This window comes from Agelaius tricolor, unplaced genomic scaffold (assembly GCF_023055355.1).
Source record: "Agelaius tricolor isolate 1412-34295 unplaced genomic scaffold, bAgeTri1.0.p SCAF_2, whole genome shotgun sequence".
Taxonomy (NCBI): domain Eukaryota; kingdom Metazoa; phylum Chordata; class Aves; order Passeriformes; family Icteridae; genus Agelaius; species Agelaius tricolor.
Genome location: NW_027269262.1, coordinates 68,258,141 through 68,281,192, shown reverse-complemented (window position 1 = coordinate 68,281,192; position 23,052 = coordinate 68,258,141). Strand labels below are relative to the sequence as shown.

The 23,052-nt window shown below is 35.9% G+C and overlaps 1 protein-coding gene across 8 annotated transcripts in view; it reads right to left on the bottom strand.

Annotated features, from left to right (window-relative positions):
• The window catches only part of RALYL (RALY RNA binding protein like), a 370,535-nt gene that overhangs the window by 326,751 nt on the left and 20,732 nt on the right, over positions 1 to 23,052 (bottom strand). Inside the window, exon 3 of one of the 8 annotated variants that reach the window (XR_011678356.1) lies at positions 16,944 to 17,057. The exons of 6 other annotated variants lie outside the window; for them this stretch is intronic. The gene's annotated coding sequence lies outside the window, so the exon portion shown is untranslated. Of the gene's footprint in view, positions 1 to 16,943; positions 17,058 to 23,052 lie in introns of those variants that run through there. One more of the 8 variants, XM_071421351.1, reaches the window with a different exon arrangement.

The following is a 23,052-nucleotide window of genomic DNA, read 5'->3' as shown; positions in this document are numbered from 1 at the left end:
TACTGTTATTTATCATATACTCTCCATGCAGAAGAAATAGTGATCTCAATTAAATAAGTGGAGATAAACAGAAGTAAAACTAAAATCAGGCCCCCAAAAATGTAAATGTACACTATAGAAAAAGAAAGATGATCACTGGGACAGTGCCCAGGTTCTTATTTTGGAAATATCCTACCATGACAAGTTAACAATGTTTAAGGATTTTAAAATTAGAAGGGTAAAATACCTAACACAATAATTGAGATTTCAGTGACAGTTGAAAAATGGCACATGTTTATATACAGCAATACTTGCACATTGTGTACTTGAAAAAAATGGTAAGATTTGGCTGGAACAGCATTACAGTTAACTTGCATTGAGAACAACATCTACATTTTATCAAACTTTTTTCTGATTTCAAATCCAATGTAACTACCTTTCCCACTGTTGCCACAAAGTTAATGATTCACAAAAACATAAGGAGTACGAAGGAAGAATAAAGGAAAAAAAGTTTATTATATAATCTTGCAATAAACTTCCAAATATTTGTAGGGGTTTTTTTCTTAGATGCATAACATGGGACAGTATAAATGCTTTTTCTTTACACTCCACCAATGTTGTTTGTCTAACTGTGAAGGTTTCACAGACTGAATCCTACTGAAAATAAGTTTAATAGCTCACTACATAGCTTAATCACTGCATAGCTTCTTTTTCCTAGAATGATTTTTACCTCAAATTTATGAGTTTTTCAATACGTAAAGATTCTCATGTTTATTGTTCTTTAAATAAAGATTCCAAACCAAATTAAATGCTGGAAATTGAAAAGGAGGATAAATGAGAGTAATCATTTTCCAAAACGTGGTTTTAGTAAATTTTCTTCCACTGACCAAAAAGTCATGATACTTGGAATTTAGTTACCCAGTAACTTGAGGGTGAAAACCACAAGGCTGCAGGTCAATGTGTGTTTAAAAATTGTTTCCTAAGAGGGCAATATATCTTCTACTTTTCTTCCTCCTTCCCACCAAGATGACCAACACAAGCTTTATGGAAGCCCACATCAGTCATTTACTTCCATCTGCATCCAAGCAGAAAGCTTTAGGTTAAGAGCAACATCAGCCCAGCACCAGCCACCAGTCCCAAGCTAAGCAAAGCCCCTGTGTCCTCCTGTGGGCTCTGCTCACTTTTCCAGGAGAAATTACAGTGTTTTCTTTGTGAGTCTGCATATAGGCCAAAGAAGAGGCATTACTGCAGTTGATACACAGGGGAGACTGATTTAGAGTCTGCTCCATTACATGATAAACCCTTGATTCCTGCACTATAGGACAGACTAGATTTATTTGAAGTGCAAAATGGCTCTACATGAGCTTTTCAGGAAGACTCAGCAGAGAATCTCTATCCAGATGAGACTAATAATTAGAGGTAATATGTCTAATACATTAGAGAAAAAGTTCTTTAAGTACATTACAAAGAATAAAGTTATTCTCCATTTTTAAGTAAGGCATTACCAGGAAAATGAAAGCAACTTGCCACAGTCATTTTATGCTCATTTTAAATCTTTCTTGCAATTATCCTGCTTGATACTTCCATTGCTTATAAGTGATTTTCTAAAAAAAAAACCCAGCCTTTTCTCTTTCAAAAGGAATTATTTATCATGCTAGAGATGCATTGAATATAGATCTACGCTGATAACGAACACAGCAGTGCTGCTGCAAGCTTTCTGTCAAGCATACCTAACATCAGCAATTATTTCTACAGATGGGCTAATTCAGTGATGCTGAGGTGCTATTTTCTTATATTTCATCCCCATCCTATTCCTGTATTGTTCCAAAAGCAGTTCTCTGCCAAAGACATTGAGCTAATTAAAATAATAAAACCCCATTCAGCTGAACCAAAGACAGTACTGAAAATTCTCAAGAGCAAAGGCAAATGAGCTCACTTAAAGATGTTCAGCCTCACCTATCATTTTCCTTGTGCATTTTTACTTGGAATGTCAGTCTCCCATGGAGTCCACTGAAACTTGTGATTTATAGTGTATTTCACTATGTCCACTCACATTGCAAAATACAGTCTTTTTTAACATTCCAGATATTTTTCTCTACCATGCTAAACAAAATATTAAGAAAAAAACAAAAGAAGTACAAAAAAGGAAGGTATTTCCTCACAATATATGATCAATCACTTGATTAAAATCAAGCATCCTTTAACTGAGATCCTTTTAGCTGAATGAAACCTTAAATGCAACTTAATTTGACGGCACCATTAGATACTAAGTGACATGCATCTGTATCACAGGCACCCTACACAGCTTACTCTTCTGAGACATTCATCCAACAGTCAAGAGCTGACTGCAGATGAGGCCAAATCTATCCTCTGTGTGCTGTTTCCCAAACTGCAGATGTACTGGGAGACACTTGTAACACACAGACATTTTGTAAATAAATTGGAGACTTAAGTATTTTTAGCATATGTCACAGTTTAAATAACACATTTGTTGAAAATGCTTAAAGGAAAGTAAAATCCAAATAAACTTGCAGTCAAATTTAATTTGAAGGAAATTTTTCTGGTTGAAGAAAATGAAACAAAACTCTATACAAATATATATACTTATTACAAAAAGATGGCTTCAGACATGAAACAATTTCCATTTTTGTAAATTAGCATCATAAATCCTTTTTTTCAGACAGCTGCCCAGAGGAAAAGGACCTGGGAGTGCTGGTCAACAGCAGCTGAACATAAGTCAGTATGAGGCCAGGTGGCCAAAAAGGCCAATGACATCCTGGCCTTTATCAGCAGTGGTATGGCCAGCAGGACCAGGGCAGGGATTGTCCCCTGTACTGGGCACTGGTGAGGCCACACCAGTATTTTGTGTATTTTGTCCAGTTCCAGACCCCTCACTACAAAAAAACATTGAGTTGTGGGAGGGTGCCCAGAGAAGGGTAATGAAGCCGCCAAATTTCCTTTTAGCAGCTTAGCTGAAATAATTGACACCTAAACTTCTTTTTTTCCCTTCTGTCATGATTTAAGCCCAACTGGCAACTAAGTGCCATGTAGCTGCTCACTCACTTCTCCCATCCCTGGTGGGATAGGGAAGAGAATCACCAAAAACAAAGCAAAACTCATGAGAATAGCTTAATAATTGGAACAAAACAAAATAAGATTAATAATAATAATAATAATAATAATAATAATGGTAATTAAAAGGAGAGGGATAAGATAAAACCCAAGAAAAGCAAGCGTTGCACAATGCAATTGCTGACCACCTGCTGACCGATGTCCAGTCAGTCTCCAAGCAGAGAATAATCTCCTTCCACCCAACCCATGGTTTATACCCCGATGTTTTATGGTATGAAACATCCCTTTGTCCATCTTAGGTCAGCTGTCTTGGTTGTGCCCCCTTCCACCTTTGGGTACTCCCTCTCACTAACAGAGCATGAGGCACTGGAATGTCCTTGACTTAGTGTAAGCGCTGCTCAGCAACAACCAAAACATCAGCGTATTATCAACGTTATTCTCAACCTAAATCCAAAATACAGCACTATACCAGCTATCGAGAAGAAAATTAACATTATCCCAGCCTATAGCAGGATACCTTCCATGGAGCTGCTGGCATGGGTTTGGTTTGTTTGTTTGGTTTGTTGCAACTTCCAAAAATATAGCAGATAAACCCAACAGCAAGCAAAAATGTAATCACCAGTATCAATTTTAATATTTGACATGCAGATTTTTATATCAGTGGCTTATTAACTCTCTGCAAGTGGATTTAGAGTGTGTTTCTACAGGAGACATAGGTGATAGTAAATATTCTGGCAGCAATTTTCCATGCCTGAAAAGGAGTGGACTAGTGTTTGGTTAATAATGCCAGCTCCCAGGGAAGCTGGGGATATGGACTGCATACGAAGTACTAATTTTTTTCAGAGCCAATGAGAAAGCTGGCTTTTAACCGGACTAAATTAGCTCTTTCATGGGAGAGCAACAAACCAGAGCAAATTGCTCAACAGTACCCCTCTTAAAATGTCAAAAGTATTTTGTCAAGCATAATCATTATTTATATCACACAGACTTCCTGCATCTGCTTTTACTCTTATCATGGCCCAAACCAGAAGTATTCACAGAGAGCATCACCTACAAAGAAATAAAGATAAATGGTGCAGTTCACCAAACAGAACATCATGCCACCGGGAACATATTTTGCAGAGCTCTTGGTTTTACTTGTTTTAGATTTCTTGCTATATGTTAAAAATTGAAGTCTACAGAGCTCCCGAATCTTTCCTGTGGAGGTAGAAATTTTCTTCTTTTTTATCTAAGACAATGAAATAGTCAGGAGAAATCATTATTACAAATCCATAGAGTCATTTATTTTTTCAGATATTCTCCCTATTTATACATCTGCTTTCATTTTGCATGAGGACCCTTTCACATTTCAAAGAAGAGTAAATGTTGGAGGAGAGAGGAGAAATTATTTTCTTTTCCTGTTTTTCTATTTAAGTCTGATTTTTGCTTGTGTAAATCAACATAATTATACTGATTTCAACAGAACTTCAATAATTACCCTGTTTGAAAACATAAACCTTTTTGAAAACAAAAAAAAATTCCATAGTTAGAGCCATTATCTGGGAAATTTGAATGCTTTAATTTTATGTTTACTGTACAATTTGTCCATGTGGATATAACACCTTGATTTTTGATTACTTCATCTGTCCATCTTGCTCTCATATCTTTTGATTTTCCTTCTTGCTGAGAAATGTTGAGTATGTTGCAGTAAATGTCTGATAAAAATGCTCCAAAATCCTTGATCACAATCAGCTCCTCAGTTGTCTAATTAGCATTCTATTTCCACTGAGGCTGGGCAGTGCAGTGGAGGTGGCAGGAGGAGGCCTTAGTGGAGAGCTCATTAGTCCCCATTTCCTCATTCGTCCCCAGATGTAATGCTGGCAATCAGTCCTGAGTACAACTGTGCTGTGCTCAGGCCTTCCTTATGGTGCTTCTGTCAGGCATAATTAATCAGTTCTCTTATTGATTGCATTTTCTATATTGGCTTTTAGACCAGGAAAAATGCAGTCAATAAACATCTCTCCTGAATTTTGCCCTGCACCAGGACTTCTTCACCTGTTTCAACACAAAGACCATTCCCAGTGCATTACAAAGGTAAGAAATTCTAGATGTTGAGCATATCATGCTTCCAGAGCTGCCAGGCTGTTCTCCCACCCCCTCCTTGCGTCTGCAGGGCTGTACATGCTCTACTCAGAGAGAGCTCTTTGTCTTGTGTCAAACTCTACAAATGGGAATAGTAACAGGGCTGATATCCAAACTTACCACTAATTGCCTTCTGAAGAAAGAGGACCACTTACAAGAACTTACTTTGTCCCGAATCAAGGTTTATTTTAAAACCAACTCTTGGATAGTAAAATATAAAAAAAAAAACACATCTGAGTTTTCTTCTGGTTTTTAAGCTAGCTACTTTTATACTCTGAAAATCATGTTTACATATCTCGTCCTACAACTTGGTGTGCTTCAAAAAGTACTCCATACTCCTGATATTCTTTGCCTGTAGTCATTTTAATCTGATATCTAGTTTTTACAAGTTGTCTTACTACTGACACACTTACCTATGTTTTTCACAGGCATAAATTTCAAGCTGTAACTCTGACTACAGCATTTCTTAGCTGTGCCTGCCTTCTATAACTACTCCACAGCATTCCCTTTTACTGAGAACTGGGGGGCAGGGAGGGGAGTGTTGTGATTGTTTGTTGTTGGGTTTGTTTTGAGGTGTTGTTGGGCACTGCAGTGGAAGTGCAAAATTTAAAAGGGAAGTGACTTATCATGTTGGATCTGTTGTCTGTGGTGCAAGACAAGGAAAAAGGAATGAGAGGACAAGGAGTAGACTTTTTACTTGCAGCTTGGTTCTTAAAGCATAATGGTTTAATTGGGATGAAGATGAGAGAAGATGAAGATGAGAAGAAGATGAAGGGGACATAGTGACAAAGGAATGCCATGAAGAAGCAGAAAAAGAAGAATCACAAATCTCAGCCTGGTAGTAGAGACCATATCTAAACCCTTAAGATATTCTTTTTCTTTTTGGTCTGTCATAGATTGCTTGTTCAAACAGATTTTTGGAGTATAATTTAAGAAAGGGAAAAGAATTTGAAAATCACATAACACCTCTGCCTTTAACTAATTACAAGCATACCTTAACTACAATCTTAACTGATTGTATCTAGTCTAAATAATCTAAATATAATCTCATAAATCCTTGCTCATGAATGTGATGCTACACTGATGGGTTGAAAATTGTACATGTTTTAAAGCACCAGCCAAACCAAAATTTTTTAAAACACAGTGGATGGAGCTGGTAATCAGTCTTAATTCTGATTGTAGTGCCTCATGCCATTTGTCCTTGTGGCACAGGTATCCTCATTTCATACCAAAATCAATATCCTCTGGCTGCCTGGTACCCACCTTAGGGATGAAGGGTGAGGCATTTTACCTTCATGTGCACCCAAACTGCACTTTGCTCATTTTTCAGGCTTCTGTTTTCATAAACTGCATATTCAGAAACATATAATGTAACACAATTGACTTCTGTAGGAGGACACAAATTATCTTTTCTAGTCCTGTGCTGGGGTTGACAAATTGTTTTGGCCTCTCAACCCAGATTCCCAGTGCTGCTGCTCATGGTCATGGAATACAGCAGGAGAAGACATAACTGTTCCCAGTGCTTCCACGAGCCAATGTCACCAATGTGATGTGAAAGGCCAAGTACCATATGGTGAGTGATACTCCTGGGTCCTTCCCAGCGCTCCCTTGCTTAACCCTGGGACAACAGTCACATGAGTGACAATTTCTGCTAGCTCTATTAAAGAACTGATCCAAGACAGATGTAAAAAAACCAAGGCAGGCAAACAGGCTCTCAGGCAATATAGAACATGTTCCCTACCTCCACTGCATGTGAAGAGCCTACCTAAAAGGATATACAGACAGTAATGATGTTCCCAATTATCATAATTTGTCACTGAACAGTTTTTAAAGAAAAAGCTTATTCTCCTTTGAGGTTCCTAAATTAAAAATTAAGCTTACTTTTACCATGTTTTAAAGATTTAAATAAAATGCTGTTATATAGAATTCTATATTATAGAATGTTATATAGGGACTTACAGGTAGCAATCAAATTTTTCATTTGATTAGTCACTCAATATTATAACAAGAGAATGATAACAAGCTCCTATCCATCACAGGTAGGGATATGAACCTTTAAGGCAATAGCTTTTTTTTTTTAAAAGACTGTCCTTTCGTTCAGACGTAAAAATTTCTACAGACAAAAATAAGACAAGAAAATATTATTTCTTATTGGCTAGACTCCCAAATACACAGGTTCACTAAAGTCTAATATATGCTATAATTAAACTGTCAATTTTTTTCTATTAAATAATTAAAGAATGTAACAAACCCAGCATTAATAAATTGGGTGTATCGTGTCTCTTCCTGGACAATTTGACTGTGGAGACTTTGAACCATGTTTCCAATTTCTCATACTCAGTGAACTGGGTTTGCTTCTCATCCAGTCATCAGATGAATTAATAGTCAGTGCAGATGATAAACTACTTACTCATATATGTTATTATGAGTCCACAAATATCGTGAGTCATTACGATAATCTGACAACACTTCTGACCTGCTCCACGTATTAGCATTAAGAGTTCAATACAAATTAGATTTATCAGTAGATCCAGTGTTTTTCCCACTTCAACATATCACCATATTATGTTAACTGAAAATATATGAGCAGTCTGAGTCAAAAAATTATAACTGCTATTGCAAAGAGTAAAACAGAAATTATGGAAATTTGATCACAAAGTCAATGCTTTGAGAGCAGATTTCGATTTCTAAAGTAGTTATTACCATTTTTCTATAATACATCTCGCAGAGCCTCACTGCTTTTCATGAACTGAAAGGTCTAAGAGGAGACAATGACAGTGGGAAAAAAACAATTAAAAAAAACCCAAGCAAAACAAAAATAAAAAACCCCAAAATAAGTCCCATTTTTAAATCCACAGATTACAAACTGTGTTTTGTCTGTTGAAAAAATTAAGATGGTCATTTCATCTATTGTGGTAATGGTCCCCTGAATGGGGAATAAGTAGCATTGACTCCATGATTGTAGAAGGTTGACCAATTGCTTTATTAAGCTATACTATATTATACTATATTATTAAGAAACTTGTAACTCTTGCAGAATGTCTGATACAGCTTTAACCTAATTGGTCAATCAATCTAAACACCATCCAGCATCCAATTAAGACACCACCCTTTGGTAAACAATCTCCATAACACATGCCACATGTGCACAAGAACAGGTGCAGCAAATGGAGATAAGAATTCTTCTCTTAGTTCTTCTCTGAACTTTGTCACAGCTTTCCAGGAAAATCCTGGGAGAGTATTATGTCTCTCTCTGTTCAGAGGATATGTGATTACCACATCATCTACAGCATTAAACAGATCCTGATGGATATGTTTCCACTGTACATGCTGTTTTTCTGGAGTGAATAACACCAACTACCACAGGAAGGCAACTAGTGACAGGACAAGAGGATATAGTCTTAAACTGCACTGGGGGAGGCTTAGGTTGAACATTAGGAAGAATTTTTTCACAGAAAAGGGGATTAGACATGGGAATGGGCTGCCCAGGGAGGTGGTGGTGTCACGGTCCCTGGAGGTGTTTAAGGAGAGATTGCATGTGGCACTCAGTGCCATGGTCTAGTTGATATTGTGGTGTTCAGTCATAGGTTGGACCCAATGATCTCAGAGGTCTTTTACAACCTGATTGATTGTGTGAAGGAGTGGAAACACAGATCTGCTTTTGGGAACAACCTCATGCCCTGGATCTCCTGCTAAGTGAGCCTGGGTGGTGATTGCTGTAGTATCAGCTCCTGAGCCAACTTGAGTGGCAGCTCTTGCTGGCTGGCTTGCATTTAAACAGCCTGTCCTGGCAGCACCCTGCCTCTGCTGCTGCCTGCTTAGGCACACACGTGCCTTCCCAGGGCTGCTTTCAGTAGAACAGGATTTTGCTGCCATAGTGCAACACTGTTCACAACATAACCACATCAGTGACACACAGAGTGCAAGGGAGAGCCTGAGTCGCTGGTGTGAGTCTGTTTTTATGCCAGCCCTGAGTGATGATTTAAGCTTCCAGGACGTACAGTGTTATGTGAGCTTCTATGGGACACTGAGCAGTTGCAATTTCTATTGTTATCCACTAGAAATTCTCAAAGCAGCACATTTAATAAAATTTCAGCAAACACAGAACTCTGCTTCTGTCCTTGAACAACTTGATTGATATACTGGACCTACAATGCCAAAAGTAAACATATATTGGAATCATACCACAAATTACTAATTATTTAATCACAGATATGTCTATCTATAAAGATGAAAAACAGCTCATCATCTCTAATTTGTATAACCAAAAAGCTAAAATTAGTATAGAAGACTTTTCCATTTTAAACTCTGCATTTCTTTGCCGAAATCAATGAAATATTAGGATTTACATCGACTGCACAAAGAGGTTTGCAGTATCTTACAGTGCTCAGGGGCTTAATAAAGCTATTTCTGCAGATTGTCTGGAGGATTCTAATTAATTAATTAACTTAAATAAAAAGTCTAGATGACTTTTACAGAGAGCACACACTCTCATTAATTTCTTAGCATAAAGAAATCCTACTGAAAGCAGTTCTTAGGAAAAGAGAAGCATTGATAATGATACCTTATTGTACCAGCTTGAACTGATCTGAAATTTGAGATCTGCCCATCTCCTGACTTTAGCCTGTGTGAGTGTAAAAGAGCCATCTTACCTCCCCACTTGTTTCTGCTACCTCCACTAAAATTTAGGTATGCCTGAAATCTTAACAGGATCAAATAAAGCAAATTTTCCAGCATTGCACTGGAAGTCAAACATGCTGTGTTGACACCAACACTATCAGCACACAAATTAGTTTTGGACCAAACGAACAGCTAAGCTGAGCTTCGTTCATGTCATGCTAGAGAAAACACCCCACATAACCAGTCTTCTAATACAATCAGTCCTGTTGCAGAAAAGGTGCCCATGCCAAGAATTTTCAGCTTCCTGAGATCAAAACATTATCAAATAATTTAGGCAGTATTTCATGCTTTCCCTAACGTACTCGTGATATCAAAATGTTCACATATGCAAATATTCATTATTATAACTGATTAGCTACAATAGTACAAATTGGTGAGAAAGTTAGATCTCAAGCAGAGTTCTGAAGATCCACGATATATTTTTAATATATCTAGATGTAAGATGTAATTTCATAATTTTTAAGACAGCTACCTCTGTAGAAGTTAAGAAAACGTTATCTTTTTATTTTCTGATGAATTCTGAAATATTTATAAAATGGTTTGAAAATATAAAAATATATTATGCTAATCACTAATATTATTATACTCATATAATACTAATTAATGCATTTGGGAAATACACAGATATATATATCTTTTCATTGCACAGGATTTCTAGTATTATTGCTTGCATTTTAATATAAATGTTATAATAGATTGCATTATACTTACCCAACAAGATTAATTTATGAAACCATATTGTGGTTGATGATGGCAGCTGAACCCCTCAATGGAATTAATTAAAGGATAATCTCCATTGCTTTGCAGAATACAAACCAATAAATGGCTGCTGAGATTAATAGCTGAAGCAGAGCTAAAGTGTTTAAGGAATTTCAAACCCCATTTATTACACACACCCTACAAAGCAGGAGAGATTATGACTGTACAGCAAACCAGAACATCAAAAAGCCCAAAAAAAACCCAAAAAAGAAGCCTGCACAAGGAAAACAATGTTTCCTTCCCTTGTGAATATCTGAAAATGATGCTTCTTTGTTCAACAGTTTTGTGTCATAGAGATGAACTTGGCTAGAATGAAAAAGAATTAAGCTAAAAATATGTGCCAGGTCTTTTGGTTGTTTGTCTAAAACAAGGAGTACACAGGGAAAGCATTTCAAGCAAATTAGGTCAAGACATTGCTTACGAAAATATAATTAGATTTTTTTAAAGAGAACTTAATTGAGAAAGTTTAATTTTTTATATTCAAGTCAGTATTTCCCAAACAGAAACTGGAAAATTACAGGGCTTGCAAGGCTTTTGGCAAATGTTTTCATTAGAGCAGAAACTGTGGTATCTTTTGGATGAAATTGCTTCTGTATCTTCACATAGTACCTTTAGGTGACAGAAATGAGATTCGTGTGATGTTCAGGTCTCCTTCTGACTTTGCTAGGAACAAATAGGGAACAGGTGTGTGTTGCAGCAGAAAGGATGCTGTGCTTTGAAACTCTGTCAAAGTGACAATTTTTCAATGCAATTTTCAAAGAGTTGTATTAACCCTCTTAGGCAACAACCATTTTATTCTGATTTTTATTAAGTGAATTAAAAAATCTCTAAGTACCAAAGCCTGCTACATTGTCTCATTCATATAATTTTGCATCAAATAATAGCCTTGATTTCTTCCTGAATATAAGTAACTCTAATAAACATTCCCTATAAGCATTTTAATTCTTCTTTTCATTTTACTGCTCCACAAAAATGACTGGAAAATTCAGAAATTTCAGTTTTAAAAGGGGATTTCACTCTTTTTTCCCTGTCTATAGAAAATTAAGATTGAAATTAAAAAGGTACAAAGTGTGGGTTAAACTCACCCTACCCACGGCGCACCTTTAAATATGATGAGGGCTTAGCTCACTAGATAGAAGATATTGTCACCTGAAGTCAAAGAAGCCTGTTTCATGATAAAAAAATCTATTTAAAAGAAAGGAATAATAATAGAAAAAGTATATGCATCACTGTCTGGTCTGTTAACACCTGCTCTGGTCTCATATTTGCCTGAGAAACCTGCCTCAAGAGCAGCTCTCTCTCAGTGATCTGTGTGAGACAGAAAGGGAAAGAAATAGAAATCTGCCAGGATGTGTGGTCACCTCCTCATTCCTTCTGAGCTTGATCCTTTGGAAAGGAATAGGAGAAAAAGAAGCCTGGAATGGAAGAAGCAAAGTACAAAAACCTCACTTGTGTTAGCAAGGTTTTGAAGGTAATATACTCACCCTAATCTGCTGAGTCAGAATTATAACCAATAATGTGAAGTTCTTAGATATATTTATAATAATGAACGGAAAAGGTAATTTGTTGCATTCTCTTGAATATTACTTTCTCATCATAAACTTAAGAAGTAAATTTACTTCAGTCTCCTTTTTTTATTCCTGATTACACATTGAAACTTTTACTGCATTAGTGCAAACTATTCCTAGAGCTTCAGAGAAATGTTCTTGTTCATTTTCCTTTAGATTTCCTTAAATCCACATTGCCCTAATCTGATTTTATAAGCCTTTTTTTGTATGAAAGACTACCATAACTCAAATTATTTGACAAGCAGGAACACAGGACTAAACAAGGAAACAAAAAGATTAAAATTATCAAACTCTTCAAAATGCCCCATAAAGGGTGAGGTTTGGGAAGATTTAGGGCTTTTTTCCAGAAATTAATTTTTAAAATTTATAATATCCTATATGAAATGAATATTTTTACAATAGTACCTTGACAGTCAGAAGAATTAAGTTATTTTGACACCAAGAGTTGAATCTGGTGGGACACTGGGAGTTTCCACCTCTGAGCATAGCAGAGGCATCTTTTCTCTCTTACTGAAAGAGGTGTTTTTCCTTCTAGACATCATAATTCTCACATAAATTTCAATGTATCTTCTAAAATAATAAAATTGACACTGTCTCATATGAAATGTTTGAGTTTCACCCCATGATAAAATAAGAGCTTGCAAAGCATTTTTAGACAGCTCAGTTGAAGTATATCAGTATATGTGAATATGTTTGCTTGCAGCATGACTTTCTCCAGTCTCAATATTCAGACTGGGTTGTGCACTGTTTCTGAGCTGGGTGGGATTCATGCTAGTTTTAGCATTTGTTGGACAAGGAATTTATCTTAGCCTAACTGAAATAAAAGCTTGAGAAAGCCTAGTTTTCTCTGAAGAGCTATTGAACATGCCTGAGAAAGGCTTTGAAATGAAGGTAGAGACCCAAGTATTTAAAATAAGACTTGATGAACTAGAACTTTCTGATTCAAATTCGGCTTTGTCTTCTGGTGAACACAGCAGGAAAATGGCCCTGTAAATACGCTGCACAGAGATAATCTGCAAGCAAGATAGTGGAAGAGATTTATTTCTCCCATCTCACAGCAGGGACTTGTGCAACCAGAAGCAGGAGGAGCCCCCAGGGTAGCACACACTGCTCTGGACTGCCTCAGGCAGTGCATTACATCTGCCAAGGACCTGCCATCTACCTGGCTGCCACCGAAGAGCACAGACTGATTTTTTCACACTTATATGTTGCTTAAAAACAAAGTTTCCATCCATTTCTGTGCATTTTTATGCTCCAAAACAAAATCACAGTGATCGTTCTAGAAATGAAAATGCAGAACTTCCTCTTTCTTGATTATAGCTTCTCTTTGACCTATTACTCTTTTCTGTCTCAAGCAATTTTATAGTTTGGCACCTGTAATTCTGTTAATTGTCTTAAGCAAACAAGATTCCTGGTTCCACCTCTGAGTGCTGAACTAGAATCAGGTGACTCCCTAAAGCTAAAGCATTTTCCTATAGTTACCTTTTACTGAGAAGCACCTTTCCTGGGACAATGAGACATTTCTCAGAAGAGCTTCAATAGTGCTGTCCATCAAATCAGATCAAATAATAAGAAAATTGTGGGGAAAAAGTTTAAATACTTGCATGTATTATTTATGTTTGGTGCTTTTATTTTATAATAGTTACATAAATATGTAGGGTAAATGTCTTGATTCTGATAAACTCTGCAAACCTCTGTAGTTCAAAATGCTTATATATTCCATGCAAAATTCTCTTTAGTGGCCAATAAGAAAATAATAAAAACATGGTTTAAAGTTTTACTGGACCTTTCATCCAAGAGTCTCCAAAGGGCTGCAGAGATATGTGCATAGTAACATTTTAATCTTAAAGCTAAGGAAATGAAAGGCTAGGAAGATTAAAGCCCAAACCTTTAAAGATGCCTTTGGAGTTAACTGGAGCCTTTGAAAACTTTTCAGGGTCTACATCTATGTGACTTATCCAAGGATGCCCCCTTCACATAGATGGAAAATAAAATACAGGTGTATTTAATTAGTTTTTCATTATTTCAAGGCCACCAAAGATGAATCACACATACAGAACAAGAGTAGCTAAATCCCTTCATGCATTTCAGAGAAAAGATCTTACACCATTAAATATATACAGCGTAAAGTACATTCTTGTTTTTCATTGCACTTGGAGAGCCCTCTAAATGTGCAGGAATTGCCATTACAGGTACTGATCATGTGTCTGTGCAGATGAGTGTGTACTGCACATGCATTCAGCCCCAGGGACTTATTTGCACAGTGGAAGGCTGTCAGATAATGAAGATTTTGACCATTAAAACCTGGGAAACGAGCTTTCCTATCTAGAGAGTAGAAAAAAGGCTGCTTATTTAGAAGGTAGAGTCCTGAAAGGAGTTGTCTGAAGGTGGATGATATGAATATATCCCTCAAAAGATCCATATCCTGAACCAAGTCCAGCTGCTTAGATGCTTCATTTAAGTTCCATGCTGACACAGGGAATAGTCTCAGGAAAAAAGGAAAGGAAGAGGAACAGGATTTGAGTTTCAGAAGTTTACAGATATTTAGAAGGCTATACTTCATAACATGCTGATGTGGTTTATGCCAGTGATATTGACTAAGTGGGATCCCACTTTGTTGAAAACCATCACTATTTTTAACAGTCTAAGGTCAAATTTTAAAGGCATTTTTGTATTTTATTTAACATTCTGGTATTAAATATTCAGCTATCAAGTCAAATGCTTACCAGAAGAATGAAATTTATATTTGACTTCCACACTTCTCATTGTAATTTTTGTATGGATTTTAGATATATATAAGCATGCAGTGCAAAAGGGAATTTTACCCTACAGGATTAAGCAAAAATATTTTTATTATTAAATGTCTGCATTCATTTCAGATTTTTTTCTTTTAATTTCCAAAATGGTAACATTTCTCATTTTGATGCTTTGAAGAAAATATTGACCTAGAAGAGTACAGCATACTTTAAAAATTACAGGTATGAAGAAAATTGGAATGCAAAAGAAACCTCCTGGGTGAGATTATTCACCAGAAAATGCAGAAAGCCTAAATAGATCATAATTTTTGAAAGAGGAAGAGCCCTGGAGCAGGTGAGATTTGCATACTAATTAGAGACAAAGTTTATTCAGGCTCACAGGCCAATCTATCTTCCATCTATCTTCTATCCAGCATCTGTTTTAGAACACACTAGCCCTGTTTTAGATGATTCAACTCCTTTTAGGTTGACTGCTGGTGTTATAAAAGCTGAAATATTTTTCAGCTTTCATTATAAATTTTTGCGTTTGGGGGTTTACAATTCAGTGAGTAATACTTTTCTCATGTTTAAGGTAATTCTCTTTTGAAGTTATTTTTAATGAAAAAAATAATTTCACCATTTTTCAGTTGTGTTAAAAAAGTTTGTCTAATGGATGTAATGTGGAAAACAGTTGAAAATTAACCACTGACAAAACAAAATATAGACTATCCAATATTAATAAAAGCAAAAATATACAGGAATGGAAGAGATCTTAAAGCAGAAAACACATTAATAAGTCACCCTTGCCTAATAATTTAACTGCCTTTCACTTACCACACTCATTATTCACTATCTCCCGTATGATGCCCCACTCCTCCTTTGTCTTATTAATCATTCTGCCTATATGAGAAAATTTCACAAGCAAACTCACAATATTTACCAATATCAACAGTGGTGTTATTATACAAAAAAATCTCAGGACCATTTCCACAAAAGCTTCAAAAGTCTCTGCAGCACAATACTTGCCAATTTGACACACCTGTCATGTGCATTTGCAAATTCCTTGTCTTCTTTATTATTCTTTTTACTATGCCCTATGTTTTTTCCAGCCTTGTACTAGATGTACATATTAGCTTCCACAGCAATTTTAATATTTAAAAATATGCATTATTTTTGGACATTCTGCATGTCTGGATACTATCCTGATTTGATTGTAATGAAAATATTAAGAGGAAAATATGGGTTCAAATGTCTCAAAGAGAGTATGTAGAAAACCTGACGTACGTACACGAATTACTTGTGAACTCAATTCAAACCTTGTGTGCAGTCTCAAAGGAAGAAAATATGTCAAAAAAACCAAAAATAATGAAAGAAATTACAGTGTCAGTTACTTTAATTCATCATTTTAATTTCATTAAAATTAAATACAAGGTACAGGAATATTCTACTGCTGTCATGAATTCTTTTCCCAGACCAGAGCTTAGTTACTTACAAAAAAATACAAGCAATTTTTTCTTAGTCATAAAGTACTTGTACTGTGAAAATTACCTTTCATCAGTAACACACATGTATGAGATCCACCTGGAACTGTTGTCTGATCAGTCCTCCAATTTTAAACAAATATGAAGCCTAGGGCTATCATGGTGGTTCTTTTCCTAGATGGGCTTTATGTTTCTAGCTGATTTTTTTTTCCCCAATGACATTTGAAGGCTATGGTCTTCATTCTCTATTTCCATCTGTTCAGTCAAAGACAAATGACAGCTCTAATTTGAGCATATTTGGCAAATTTACTTGACTCCTGCCTACTTTCTCAGAGATGACATTCACTCTTTTGCACCCAGCCTTAGCAGACATGGCCTTCTTACCTCCTAGAGAAAAGGAAAATCACTTTCCCTTACCTCTTAAAAAAAGGGATTATGTCAGAACTACTCGAATCAAAGCATTTGTTGTCTTTACTGGACTTGTATTCTGAACCAGAAAAGTAATAGCAATAATAGATTCGGTTGTGCCGTTCAATCTGTCACCTTACCTTGCCTTCATCAAGCTGACTTTATGGCCAAAAAATCCACTATGCAGTCTGTCCCACTCCCTCTTGAAGAGCAGTTTCATCAAATACAGGTTATTCCATACATCAGTCAAATCTCTATGTAAAAGTAAAGGGAATTTCACTCCAGTAAGGCTTGAGACTCATCTTTCTCAAGTACTGAAATACAATGCTGTATTACTGCACCATTTCTTAGAAGAGCATAAGAATGCTGTGCTTCAGAAAACACAGATGTGAGCAAGACAATGCAAATCTTTATAGCTGTAACGAGGATGGCGATTACCTCAGTACAGCTAATGTGAAAAATGTTCCTTCTATACAAAGCCACGTATTTTGAGACAGCTGTAGCAATTAATCTTGAGACATGATGCCATTCCCAAAATTCTACTTTGTAAGAGTTATGGACATTCTTATTTACTTTAGTTTGGCATAAGAAAAATTAATTTGGCCAGTGGATCTCTTGCTACACATACTGATCCTGGTATAAGTCTGTCTAGAAAAGAAGCAGCTTCAGGCAGGAGGATCATTGCCATGCAGCCAAAACCATGGGCTCTCAGATGTTAACAAAAAGCTTTCCTTTAACTAACCCAGAATGAGGATTTACTCTTTCTCTCTCTCTTTCTGTCATGTCTAACACTTGTCTCTACGAGGCTTGTTTTACAGCTGTGAATAAATGTTCACCTACACCCACCAGCCAGGCTCCCGAGCAGCGCGGCTGCCTCGCAGCATGCCAGCAGCAGAGAGCAGGATGATGCAGGGGCGACGAGCACAGCGTGCAGAGATCCCGCAGTGATGCTCAGCTGCTGCACTGGGGGACACAATTTCCCTCTCTCACAAGTAGTACAAAGAATGGCCAGGGGAAATAGGACAGGACCCAGCTTTCCTGGCAGTTTCCAAATGTGGTAATAACTCCTTGGCTACTGGCAGCAAAAGGAATTTTTGAACAGCCCTCTGGCACAGAGAAACTCTTCAAGGAGTGTGAAGATAACTATATGCCCTTTTACACAAATGTCATGCACAACTGTTGTGAATGAATGCCAGGTATGAAGCAAATGTTTTCTTATGACTGGTATTACATTTCTTCCTCAGTTTTCAAAGTGGTCTCTGGATATTCTCCATTCTTAAGGGTAATTTCCAGTCACTGCATAATCTTCATTAGATAACCATAAAGAAACTATTACCCCTACAATGAATCCAAGTATAACATTAATGAATTAAGTTCCATTACTTCAAAAAATCCTATAACTATACTCCAAGTTTTAAATATAAATAGCAAAAAAAAAAGCCTGTCCATTATATTTATTTATTTATTTATTTATTTCATAACATGGTAATGATGTTCAAAGGCATAACAGAATTAGACATTACCATGAATGTTAAACTTCTGAATAACAGAGTTTCAGTACTTATAAATCACAAATTAATTTTTCCTTGCTGAGAAATACTCATATTTTTGATGGCAGAATTTAATTAATGTTGTCCTAAATTCCTGAATGAGATATTGCCTGGTATTGTTGCTATTATGAAGCAAAACAACTAACATTGATAACATTCTGTATTTCCAATCTTTTACAAAAGTGTGTGATCCCAAAAGAACAGAAAGGAGTAATAAACAGCATCGACAAATATATAACAGACAAAATATAATCTACTCATATAATGTTGAATTTCAAAGGGGCTGCATATAACATTTCACAAACCTGAAAATGTATTGTATTATTCATTACCTCAATGTAATTACAGAATTATGAAAGGAAATCAGAAGAGACCTCAAAAAGACTATGCCTTAACCTGTGATGTCTGATCCTGAAATTAGTCTCATTATGTAATCAATGAGGTTTGCAAATGGAAGAATAGACAAAATTTTCCTTATATTACTAACAATACTTTTTCCTCAAAAATATGACAAAAACCACCATAAGTCAACTTTGTATTTTAAGTATGGAAATCCACATTAACTACTTGTGCACAAACAGCAGCCAGCCATGATTTATGACTCCTTTTTATGCAGAATAAATTATCTTGCTTCAGCTTTCTTGCCCAATGGTATTAATTGCTGTATGATCTAATTAATTTATTCTGTACAATAACAGATCTAGTTATTAAATACAGGTTATAGAAATGTACAAAAAATGAGGTGTCACAGATAGAAAACAAATTAAATGAAGTATTAGTTATTAACCAGAGGAAACAGTATAACAATCAAAGAGATGGCAAAAGTCAGGTTACTTACCTTAAAAATGTACAGCCTTCCAAAAAGGAAAAAAGGCACACACGATGCAGTCTGCATTTTTTTTTAGTTGGCTGAAAATTACTACTTAGCTAAGTGAATATTTTTCATGAGGATTGGGCTGACTGATATTAAATGAGAGGAATTACCTTGATAAAGTATTAAGTAAAGATTTTCAAATGCATGATGTCAGGAGCTAAGAAAGTACAACAATGCTAACAAATTAATACAAACACGATTAGTTTTATAAAGTAACATATTTTAACTTCGAGTTATTTCCTGATATATTTAGAGATGATGAGCACAGTCAGCACCAAGTCAAGTCAATAGCATCACAGTTCATCACAGTTTTTTATTATTATCATTTCTGAAAGTCCTACTCTACTCCTCTAGCAGAAAATTTACTCTGTAGTTCATTCCACACCCAGCACTGCAATGCACAGCATTTGTACCACCTAATAAACCCAGTGCTGCAATAGTATGGATGGGTAACCACAGGACACATCAAATTAAGTTTAAGAAACTGTTTCTAAACAGTCTACTCTATTTATTGTTTGCATTTCAATGGCAAAGAGATATAGTGATGTCTACTAGTAGTTCTGTAGTTTCCTAATATAGCCCTACAAAATTTTTAAACCAAGATACTAAGTAGTTTATGCTACTTTGCTAAATCTAAACAATCTATATCAAATCAACATAGAAAGAAAATTTCTGAAAGTTCATACTGCTGTATATTTCATTGAGAATCCCTGATTCACAACAGATATCCTAATCATTCATGCAAATTACTAGTTATAATCATCAGTGCAATTTAAGCAATGAACTTCTTTTATAAATGACACAAAATGAAATGGAAAACTCAATCCTGAGCTTGTAAATGTCAAGTGCAATTTTCTTCCATGTCAGACACAATTACAGATTCTGTGTATGCAAAGAATTTGCCACAAACATAATCCACTTTTGTGGTGGTGTAAAATGCAATGATGTTCAGCACTAATAAATAAATACATTAAAAGATACAGTTATATTAAATTTAGGTTCCACAGTGGGCCAGATCTAGCATGGGAGTAAATCAATAGAACTCTATAGGAGCTAAGCTATTTCTGAAAATTTGCTCTGGATCTGGCTCTTGAAATAATTTTTTTTAATGATTAAGTAAAGTATTGCACATATAAGACATTGATTTTTGTCATTGATTTTGTGCTGGCATTTGAGCCAAGCCTCAAAAAGCTTGAACATTTTATGTATTTACAGCTGTCTGCTGGCAAGGAATAATTCATTCATTCCAAATGAAACATGTTCCTGAAGCTTATAAAACCAGCATTTTTCTAGACTGGATTTACAAACAGATTTTTCAAATAAAAAGTTAGAAAATGTGCTTTAAATCATTGAAACAAAAGCTGAAATCTGTTTCTTGATTTTTTTTTTTTTCTGTCTTGTCAAACAGATAAGATACATATTGATTATATTTGCCTCCCAAGAGAGCTGTTCCATCAGCAGAGAGTGAAGATCAATGATGAGCCATCATCTCATAACAAAATATTTCCAGTGACAAAAAGAAGCTTATTGTTTAGTATTTTTGGTTAAATATGGACACAGGAAAATTTTGTTTGCTTGTCATTGTGTTCTTTCCTAATTAGACCAATCCAACCATCCTTACACAGGGAGAGCAGTCTCCCTTTTGGCTGATCTGAGGCAACTTCAGACATGGGCCCAGCATGAGTAGAACATTTGATTCATTTCCTTTGATTCATTTCCAAGCCTCTCCTTTGTCACACTCTACCAACTAAAAGCTCTTAGCTGTACATAAGAGAATATCAGCCTTACAGAGACCACTGCCTATTTATTTAAACTGCTCAGCTCCCCCAAGTGTCAACCAGATAATGTGTTATTCCAGAAGAAAAAGCTTCTTTTCCCTCTCTTTCAGAGCACATATTCACCAATGTAAAATAGGCAATATTGCTACCTATAAGTGCTTTGCCAAAAATGAAACATAGAGTGGAGAAATCAGTTATTCCACATGTTCCAGCCCTTTATTTTCTCTTCCTCTCAGTTTGAGTGGCCTTTGGCTGAGCAAAACATCCAGAATAGATTTAATATGTTTACTAATATTGGGGATTACCTTTTCAACATATCTGTGGACAACTTTGTGGCAGCGGTTGAAAGCACAGATATTAAAACATTTGCTTTTAAATCTTAGAATGATGGGTAACAACCTATGAATCACAAGCAAGAAATTTTGATGATGGAGGGCTTTACTGGAGGTTTAGTTCCATTTCAGGCATGGAAAAAAACCCCCAAAAAACCAAAAAACGGCAGAGTTCAAAAGCATTATAACAACCAAGAGAGTCAATATATGTAGACTGAGTTGCAAATCCAGCTCTGTCCCTAGTGAAAACTAAGAGTATTTAGTAAACACAAAATGGGGTTAGCATTCAAGCTTTAGATTGATTGAAAACTCCAGCAAATCATCTTCAAAGGCACTGTTTATAGAAACTCTCATGACAAAAGCAGTGAATCCAAATCTTGGATCCTCTGCTACGTGTCTCTTCATTGGTGAAGCAACTAACAAGTATTCATTGGTAACACAAAACAAGGACCTTTTGTGCACTTTTTCATAAACATTTAAAAGAACAACAGGGAATGTTTATACCACTCTACTGTCACCCACAAGTTTTATTAATCTCATGCTAACATTATTATTCTGTAGCCTGACTGTACACCATTCATTTTTGAATCACCACACAGAGGCAGATTCTTTCAATGTAACATTTTGATATATTAAAAGCTCAAAGATTTTAAAAGACTGACTAACAGCCACATTCTGGCAACAAACATGCCTTTTTCTAGCATTGAAGAGAGTTCAGGAAAAGCTGCCTTTTAAGATATTTAAGGATCCTGCCAATATGAGAGTATTAACAGCACCTACCAGCAGCTATCTTAATCCTCTACCTAATGGTACTTGCCAGGACCCTGAAAAATTACTATCAGAATGTCCTGTATTTTGAGAATTCCTGCCTAAAAATTCTTTTTAGGAGCCTTTAGCAGAAATCAAAACAGCTGCTAATCTGAAGAGTCACAAGAGTGAGAAGCAAGTTGACAGATCCCTCTGATTCAGCTCTCCAAGGTCTTAGGTTCTTCACTAAGGGCAGCTTCCTCAGGCCTCAGAAATGCATTCAAATGAAGCTGAATAAAACCTGGTGTGAAAACCTTTATCCATTATATTTTCCTATTCACATTCACAAAGCTTCTGCACTGTAGTTATTCAAATTCAAATTTTTCCTTTGTATTATTGTTTTCAGAGATATTACAGTATCATCTGAAAGATCTGTATTTATCAGTCTTTAATGAGCTGCCAGCAGTGTAGGCACTCCCTAACAGGGTATAAGGAAGCTGTCTTATTCTCATTTCCTGCTGCACAGGTCCTCTTTTAATTGCAGTTTCATTATGATACTTTACATCAATAAGAGTGTCTGTACTTCCAACTAGCCAAATAAATAGAATAACTAGAAAAAGATGCAGAAACACTCTGGGGTATAATACCCACACCACAAGGTCAAAAGCAAAACAATATCTTCCCACTTTATCATCTTATACTCCATCCATGAGGTGAGTGCTGAGGCTCACATACCTTAAACATACATATACAAGGGGTAAAATCTGGAAATACATGTTAATTATCCACCCACTCCCCTTCTTTCATACTGAAAAGCTGACTTTCAGAGATACTTACTTCAGTACCATATATTAGCCATGGTCATTATACAAGCCAATGCTAAAAAAATATTGGTTCTAAAGCAAAAAAAAAAAAAAAAAAGAAAAGAGAAGTGTTATAATAATGACTTTTTAACCTATGGATATTTT